This window comes from Podarcis liolepis (genome assembly GCF_965112155.1).
Source record: "Podarcis liolepis genome assembly, chromosome: W".
NCBI classification, from domain to species: Eukaryota; Metazoa; Chordata; class Lepidosauria; order Squamata; family Lacertidae; genus Podarcis; species Podarcis liolepis.
Window position 1 is genome coordinate 39,630,881 of NC_139568.1, and position 9,594 is coordinate 39,640,474.

Consider the following 9,594-nt stretch of genomic DNA (forward strand, 5'->3'; position numbering starts at 1 on the left):
TTGGGGTGTGGCATACCGTGAGTGAAGCCCCCCCAGTTCCTCTGACAGAGAAATGGAAATCAGCTGATTCGAAAGCGATAGACGTAATAGTCCTATCCGTATCTCTTGAGGAAATTAAGACGCTGGCTGGCAACACCACTGCACGTGGAATGTGGAATGCTTTAAAAAAAGCTCACAAGTCAATAATCCCAGCCCAGAGTTTGACTGCATCGGAGGTCCTAGCTGTTTCCCAGAATGCGAGTGAATGCAGGGGTGCTGAGGGCACCGGTTGCAAGCTGCAGGGGGAGCTGACCGTCACGTCATCCCAGGCAGCATTCCAGCCTCCAGGGGGAGCCAAGGAGTCGGCAGCTGAGAGCTCTGTTTCTCATGAGAACCAAGGTCATCGCCTTTGCAGAGGCCGGAAAGGCAAAGGTAAACAGAGGCAGAGGCAGGCATCTGCAGATGGCCAGGAGCAGAGGGAGGGTGAAGCGTTGTTTGCTGGCACAGCTTCACCAAAGGCTAAAGGCACGTCTGCTGACCAGAAGCAGGGGGGCAAGCTGCAAAAGCCCACGCCAGTGGAAAGCAAGGTTTTGTTTGCTGGCACTGCTTCACCAAAGGCTAAAGGCACGTCTGATGGCCAGGAGCAGCAGGGGGGCAAGCTGCAAAAGCCCACACCACTGCAAAACAAGGGTTTGCTTGCTGTAAAGACTGCTCCAACAGCCAAAGGCAGGTTTATTGTCGATTCAGGTGCGAATCGCCACATCTCGAAGGACCGCCATCTCTTTATCTCCTTCAAGCCTCAGGAAGGTGAGATCCACCTGGCTGATGGAAGGACGTTGCAGATTGCAGGAGAAGGGACTGTGAAACTTGCAAGTCTGCACACTACCATCAGTAATGTACTTTTTGTTCCAGGAGCAGCGAGCAACTTGTTGAGTGTCCCACAGCTTACTGGGCGTGGTTTTCAGATTTCCTTCAAGAGGAGCGTCTGTGTCATCAGTAAAGGCAAAGAGGACTATTTGCATGCAAAGTTTATGGATGGTTTGTTCCATATAACTTATGATGACACTGCTGTTGTATCTAAGGCTGATTCTTGTTGCGTTGCACAAACTAACAAAGTTCTTCATGCAGGTTGCATTCATGATGCGCATCAAAGGTTTTGTCACCTCTCTTGGAAGGCACTGGCCAAGATGCCAGAGGTGGTTGAAGGTTTGAACATCAAACCCTGTAAATTTCACATGAAATGTGTATCTTGTGCAGAGAACAAGGTGAAGGTTGCTCCAAAAGGCAAGGAGTCTAGCAGGCAGGCTTCCAAACCCTACCAGCTAGTGCATGCGGACCTGGTTGGGCCACTAGCGCCCTCTTTAGGAGGAGCAAGGTACTTCATGATTCTGATTGATTCCTTTTCTAGGTACATTCATGTGTATTTGCTCGAACAGAAATCGCAAGTGTCAGAGCTGCTTGAAGATCCTAGCTCACAGAGGATCACGCTAGCCAGCGGTCATTAAGTAAAAGTCTTTATTGAATTACAGTTTCCATTCTCACGCTGCTGCGCGCAACTCTACGCCTAGTAGCTAGGTCGGCGAAGCTCCGTCTGAGTCTCCGCCCTGTGTGCACCAACTTAATATCCTAGCCTTGCTCCACCTTTTCCTCCTGACTGTCCTCCTCTGGGTCCCTCTACCCCCCGGGGCTTCTTCCTTCCGGGATTCTTCTGACGCTGACCCAGACCCTCCTGCCTCCTTGCGCCGGGCTTTAGGACCTGGCTCTCTTTCGGGGCTGCTTACTGCGCCGCCTTCCTCTGCATTTGAACTTGGCGCGCGCGCCCAACCTTCCACTTTCCTCTCAACCGTTTCTTCGCTCCCCGATGGAGGTGTGGCCATCCCCGACTCATGTCCTCCCTCCTGTGGTGAGCTGCCAGCGCTTCCCCCCTGGCTCCCTTCCTCTTCCCTGCTTCCTGGCGGTGACGCTGGTCCCGATTTCCAGCTGCTCCCCCCTGAGTCCTCTCTGGCTCTGTCTTCCTGGGGTGCCCCCCTAGACTCCCCCCTTGCCCTCGCCACTGGTGCTCCTTTCTGTGAATCCTCTGATTCACTGGAAAGACTAGGAGATCTCGGGTCGTCGTCGTCACTCATCTTTTCTTCTGCCTCCTCCCCTTCGCTCTCTGTTTCCTCCCTTGCCCGTGCTTCTGCTCCTAAACCCCTGACATCCATCCCCCCCTCGAAGCCCCCCATTCCCCCCTCCCCTCCTTCCGGTGCTGGAGCTGGGGGCTGCTGTTGCAAAGGGACGAACGTCGGGTATCGGTCGCTTCCCGTGGCAGGCCTCCATCTGAAGTCTCCCGGGTCTTCCTCCCCGCTCTCGTCGACGACAGTCACCTCCGCTTCCATCTCTGTGCCGCCGTGCTCGAAACCAGGGTCGTCCCCGAAAACGTCCATGTCCGTCTCTCCCTCACTTCCTCCTGTCGGTGTTGCTCGTCCTGGGCCTTCCAGCCACCGTCTGCGCCACTGCTCCTCTGGCCTATCGTCCCACCAATACGAGGGTTCTGATGCAGATCCCGAGGGTGACCCCTCCGGGGAACGGACGTCTTGTGTCGGGTCCTCGTCCGAGTCGAACCCCCGGAAAGTGCTGGCCGAAAGTGTGGGCGTGAAAAGCCAGTCGTCAAAATATTCTGCTGGCATAGGTCTATGGGGAAAGAGGGCATGAAACTCGTCTTTGAGGAGAGGTTCGTCCAAGGCGTAGCCCGGCACCCAGCTGTTCGCACTGGCCGGGGTGCCCTCCTTGGCGAGAAAGTATTCTACCCCCTCTTCCCCCCATCTGGAGTCCAAAATCTCAGTGACTTCGTTGATGCACTCCTTCTGTGCCACTTCCGCGTGCCCTGTTCTGTCTCTGACCGGACTCGGCGCCGTTCCGGGTTCCTGGAACCTGTGCGGTGCCTTGTAGGGAGTGAGCACCGATCTGTGGAATACCGGATGCATTCTGGAACCCTCCGGAAGTGCCAGTCTGAAAGCTACCGGGTTGACCTGCTCTTCGACTTGGTAGGGCCCCAGTTGCTTATGGCCTAGTTTCTTCTTGGCCAACGACCTGGCCGGCACTGCGTGGGCTGCTAACCAAACCCAGTCTCCCACGTGGAGCTCTTCTCCAACCCTTCTGTGCTTGTCTGCTTGTACCTTGTATGCGTGCTTGGCCAGCTCCAGGTGGCGCCTCAGCTGATCGTGGACCTCCTGCAGCTCCGACGCGAACGCATCTGCTGTCTGCGGCTCCCCCTCCCCCATTCTTTCCAGTCCCGGGAAGGTTCTGGGGTGCCTCCCGTTGTTGGCGAAGAACGGCGTGACCCCCGTGGACACGTGCTTCGTGTTGTTGTAGGCGAACTCGGCAAGCGGTAGGTAATCCACCCACGTCGCAGGCTGTTGATTTGCATAACATCTCAGGTACTGCTGCATGATGGCATTGACCCGCTCCGCTTGCCCGTTGGTCTGCGGGTGTCTCGCCGACGCCAGGTTGATCTTGACGTTCAGGAAGCCCATCAGCTTCTGCCAGAAATTCGAGATGAACTGCCGCCCCCGGTCGGACAGAATAGACCGTGGCAGACCGTGAACCTTGAACACGTGGTCTATGAACAGTTTGGCGGTTTGCTCCGCCGTGGCCACCTTCGCACACGGAATGAAATGCGCCATCTTGGAAAACAGGTCCACCACCACCAGCACTGCCGTCTTGCCCCTTGAGCTGGGCAGATCCGTGACAAAGTCCAGGGCCACTCTCTCCCATGGTTCGAACGGTGTTTGTAGCGGTTCCAACAGTCCGGCCGGCGGTTTGTGCACTGGTTTGGCCCTCTGGCAGGTGTCGCACCTCGCCACGTAGTCTGCGACCTCCCCTCTCATTCCAGGCCACCAGAAATCCCTGGCTACTAGTTCCACCGTCTTCTCCTTGCCAAAGTGCCCGGCCGTGGGCGCGTCGTGCAGCTGCTGCAGCACCTTGGCTCGAAGTTCGTCTCCCGGCACGTAGATGGCCCCTTTTCGGATGAGCAATCCATCTCGTAGCCGGAAACCGTCGGCCGCTGCCTTGCCCCTTTGCACCTCTGCCATCTTTGCTTGTGCGAAGGAGTCCTCCTGCAACGCACGTCTCACCGCCTCTAGGTCCACGGTCGCCGCGGCGCACGCCCACACTGCTGGTGCGAAGATGTGCATGGCGGCCGCTGGTGTTGCGTCCTCCAGATACTGTGGCTTACGGGAGAGAGCGTCTGCCATGATGTTGGTGTCCCCCGGGACATACTCTATTCGGAAGTCGAAGTTTGCAAAGAACTCAGCCCAACGTATCTGCCTCTGGTTCAGGAACTGTGCCGTGCGCCAGTGCTCTAGATTCTTGTGGTCCGTGCAAACCTGCACCGTGTGCTTGGCGCCGATCAGAAAGTGCCTCCACGCCTTGAACGCTGCGTGAATGGCCAGCAACTCCCTGTCCCAGATGGTGTAGTTCTGTTCGGACTTGCTGAGCTTCCTGGAGTAAAACGCTCCCGGTCGCCACACCCCCTGCGGGTCTTTCTGCAACAGGACCGCCCCCACGGCTCTGTCCGAGGCGTCTGTCTCCACCCTCATCGGCTTGCTGGGGTTGACATGAAGCAGCTGCTCTTCCGACGCGAAGAGACGCTTGAGTGCCTGAAAGGACTGCTCCGCCTGCGCTGTCCAAACGAACTTCTTCTTCTTGGAGCTAAGCGTGTCAGTGATGGCCGCTGTCTGCATCGCGAAGCCCTTGATAAACTTGCGATAGAAGTTCGCAAAGCCGACAAACCGTTGGACCTCCTTCCGGTTGCGCGGACTCTTCCAATCCAACACCGCTCGAACCTTGGCGTTGTCCATGGCGAGCCCCTTGTCAGACAGCTTGTAGCCCAGAAAATCCACCTCCGGCACGTCAAATTGGCACTTCTCCAGCTTGGCGTAGAGCCTATGTTGCTTTAGCCTGCTCAGCACTTCCTTGACGTGTCCGTCATGCTCCTGCTGCGACTCCGAAAAGATCAGGATGTCATCTAAGAAACAGACGCACGTCTTGTAGAGAAGTCCCGCCAACACGTGATGCATAAACGCTTGAAAAACGTGGGAGCCATTTTGCAATCCAAAAGGCATAACTCTATATTCGTAGGTCCCCAGTGGCGTGAACATGGCTGTCTTCCACTCATCTCCTTCCCGCATGCGAATGAGGTTGTACGCCCCCCGCAGGTCTAACTTGGTGAACACTTTTCCCTTCCGTACCTTTGCGAGGAGGTCGTCAATACGGGGCATGGGGAAGTCCGATGGCCTAGTCAGACTGTTCAAAATCCTGTAATCCACTACCAGTCTTTTCTGGGGCGTGTCCCGCTTCTTAACAAAGAATACGGGACTGCCCCCCACTGCCCTGGACTCCCGGATGAAGCCGCGTTGCAAATTATGGTCAATGAACTCTTTGAGTTCCTGCAGTTCGTCCTCTGACATGGAATACAGTTTCCCTTTAGGCAGCGCCGCCCCCGGCAGCAGTTCAATTTTGCAGTCATATGGTCTGTGAGGGGGTAGCCTGTCTGCCTCCTTCTCGCAGAAAACTTCCAAAAATTCAGCGTACTTGTGTGGAATCGCTTGCAGCGTGCCTAGCAGCAGCTGTGACTCCTCTTCCTCTCCTTCCTGCCTGGGCACGATGCAGTGTTCAGCACAAAAGGAAGAGCCGAAGGTCAGCTGCCTCTGGTACCAAGCCATCGCTGGGCTGTGCTTGTCCAGCCAACTCATGCCCAATACAATGGGCGTGTCAGATAGTCGAGTGACGTTGAAGCTGATGATTTCTCTGTGATTCCCAAGTCGCATCACCATTGGTGGCGTCTGCTTCACCACTTGCCCCCCGAGCAGCTCCCTGCCATCCACCGTGACAACCTGCAGGGGCAGTGTGGCCGGCAGCAACTGCACAGCGTGCCTGTCGACAAAGTCCTGCCCTATAAAGTCCGCATTGCTGCCTGAGTCAATGGTGATTGGCACGTCCATGGTGATTCCATTGGGCAGTTGGAGAGACGCTGTGAGCCTCACTACTGGTTTGGGCGGGAGGGGGTTCACGGGCTGTAAAATCGCTGGGGACTGCGTCACTAACACGTCTGGCTGGGCCCCAGTGCCTCTTCCTCCAGCCAGACAGCCTCGTTTCCCTGCTGTGGTCCTCCGTGCTGTGTTGCTGCAGTCACCATTGCTGAGGCTGCAGTGAGCTTGTGGGGCCTCTGGGGACACTCTTTCGCCATATGCCCTGGCTCCTCACAGACGTAACACTTCCTGTTCCCTCTAGGAGGCTTCGCTTTCACTGCTGCTGGTGCTAGGGCTCTGGTTGCTGACTGAGCCCTTGCACCTCCCACCTCCATAGGTTCGGCTCCTCCTCCTGGCGGAGGCGTGGATTGCGCCCGCGCTGCTTCCCTGGGAAAGAAGGAGGGGCCCCCGGCTGGTTCGCGCCCTCCACGCCCTTCGTCCCTGTTCCACGGACGTCCTTCCAGCCTCACCCCCACTGCCAGTGCCCTCTGAACGACCTCCTGGGTGGTTCGGGGTCTCTCCCCCCTGGCGATCTCATCTTTAATCGAGTTATGCAGCCCCTCCCAAAAGAGGTCTCTTACCGGAGCCGAATCTCTGTCCCATTCCAGGGCACTGACCAAGGCGAAAAAGCGGGCATGGTACTGCCTGACGCTGGCCCTCCCTTGTCTCAGCCCATGCACCTCCTTCCGTGCAAGATCCACGTCAATACTTGATAAAAAACACCCATCCATCGCTTTAATAAAGGCATCTGCATTCTGTAGCGCCGGATCCTTATCTCTCCATAAATTGCGTAGCCATGCTCTCGCATCCCCATGCAGATGGGACATGATGAACCCCACTCTCTCTTGTTCATCTCTAAAGTCTTTATGCAGCAGTTGCAGTGCGCACAGTACGTCGGCTCTAAAGTTGGGATACTGTTGCAGGTTCCCATCGAAGTGAGAGACCAGCCCGCCTGTCCGTCTCGCCAACCCAATGCCCTCCTGCCGGGGTGTCTGCTTTGTCAGCACGTCTAACCTGACCTGGAGATCCCTGCAGGCTGCGGCTGCTTCCTCCTCCCTCTTCCTGGATGCTAGAGCCTCGGCGTTCAGTTGTGCCACCGCGTTTCTGAGTTCCTCTATCTGCTGCTCAGCCGTCATGTCGTCTGCCGTTCGTGAGCTTGCTAGTAGGCACCTGTGTCTCTCCCCTCCTCGAGGCTGTAGATGCCCACAAGTGGAGACGGAGCTTACTGTCAGAGCTGCTTGAAGATCCTAGCTCACAGAGGATCACGCTAGCCAGCGGTCATTAAGTAAAAGTCTTTATTGAATTACAGTTTCCATTCTCACGCTGCTGCGCGCAACTCTACGCCTAGTAGCTAGGTCGGCGAAGCTCCGTCTGAGTCTCCGCCCTGTGTGCACCAACTTAATATCCTAGCCTTGCTCCACCTTTTCCTCCTGACTGTCCTCCTCTGGGTCCCTCTACCCCCCGGGGCTTCTTCCTTCCGGGATTCTTCTGACGCTGACCCAGACCCTCCTGCCTCCTTGCGCCGGGCTTTAGGACCTGGCTCTCTTTCGGGGCTGCTTACTGCGCCGCCTTCCTCTGCATTTGAACTTGGCGCGCGCGCCCAACCTTCCACTTTCCTCTCAACCGTTTCTTCGCTCCCCGATGGAGGTGTGGCCATCCCCGACTCATGTCCTCCCTCCTGTGGTGAGCTGCCAGCGCTTCCCCCCTGGCTCCCTTCCTCTTCCCTGCTTCCTGGCGGTGACGCTGGTCCCGATTTCCAGCTGCTCCCCCCTGAGTCCTCTCTGGCTCTGTCTTCCTGGGGTGCCCCCCTAGACTCCCCCCTTGCCCTCGCCACTGGTGCTCCTTTCTGTGAATCCTCTGATTCACTGGAAAGACTAGGAGATCTCGGGTCGTCGTCGTCACTCATCTTTTCTTCTGCCTCCTCCCCTTCGCTCTCTGTTTCCTCCCTTGCCCGTGCTTCTGCTCCTAAACCCCTGACAGCAAGCGTTTCCGAAGTTTAAGGAATTCTGTGCTTGGTTGGAGAATGTGCACAGTAAACGTATTTCTTGTTTGTTCACTGATCGGGGCGGGGAGTTCACTTCTCAGCAGTTTGAAGCTTTCCTGACTGAGAAGGGAATCCAGCATGACATGTCAACGCCCAGATCGCCATGGATGAATGGGCTTGCGGAGAGAGCAAATCAAACATTGCTGCAAGGAATCAAAACCTTGTTGCATGATGCCAATCTCCCTGATAAGTTTTGGGGGGAGGCTCTGGGGAATTTGGTTTACTCCTATAATCGCAGATTGTCATCACCCATTGGCTGTACCCCCTATGAGAAGATGTTTGGCAAGAAACCCAACACCAAACACATGAAAATATTTGGTTCGGACATGTGGGTACGCACACAACAAACCAACAAGCTTGGGAAGCGTGGGGCACATGGTTTGTTCATGGGGTACGAAAAAGGTGCATACAGGGTATGGATGACTGACTCTAAGTCCATTAAGTTCACAAGGAGTGTTGAGTACAATCCTAAGTGGGGGGAAAATGTGGGAATTTTCCAGAGTTACCCAGAGGAAGATGAAGGTGATGTCAAGCAAGCAGCTAAAGCTGAGAAAGCTGCTGAGGATGCTGAGGATGATGATGATGATGAGGATGATGATGATGATGATGATCAGAGTTCGGATTCCAGTTCAGTGGGCGGCGCTGCTGCTGCTGCTGGTGTCAGTGACAGTGACGACACAGCAGACTACCAGAGCGCAAAAGCCTCAGTCAGACCATCTGATGCGTCTGACAATGAACTGGAAGAACCACTGTTCACCATTGGTCACTTTTCTCCTAAGAAAGAGGAGATGAGTCCAGAAGACTTGCGTCTAGTACGTAGGTCTGAAAGGGCGACCAAGGGCAGACCTCCAAAGAGGTATGCTGATGAGTTTGCTAAGACAGCAACAGCTGTTCTTAGTAGCTCAGAGAAGGTGTGGGAACCTTCAAGCTTCAAAGAGGTTCAGGAGTTAACCTCTAAAGATGCTGAGCCTTGGCTAAATGCCATGAAGGCTGAAGTTGATTCCTTGAACAGGAACCAAACTTGGGAACTGGTACCGGTAGTTCCAGGAATGAGACTGGTTGGCAGCAAATGGGTCTTCAAGGCCAAGACAGACCAGAATGGCAAGGTAGTCAGACACAAAGCCAGATTGGTTGCCAGAGGTTTTTCACAGGCACCAGGACAGGATTACCACGAGACCTACTCACCCACAGTCAAATATGAGAGCATTCGGCTGATGCTCAAGGTCGCTGCGGAGGAGAAACTGCATGTTTCCCACCACGACATTAATGCAGCTTTTTTGTACGGGATTTTGAATGAACAGCTGTTCATGCTTCCACCTGATGGGATGGAGATACAGAAGGGAATGGTCTGTAAACTGCGGAAATCCTTATATGGTCTCAAGCAGAGTGCCAGGTGTTGGAACACAAAACTCACTGAGACATTGCTTTCTCTAGGTTTTTACCAGGGTAAAGCTGATCCATGTGTGTTTGTCAAGGAGGAGGGGCAAAACAAACTGTATTGTTTATGTTTTGTTGATGATCTTCTGATGTTTTGGAAGAATCAGGCTTTTTACCAAAGCA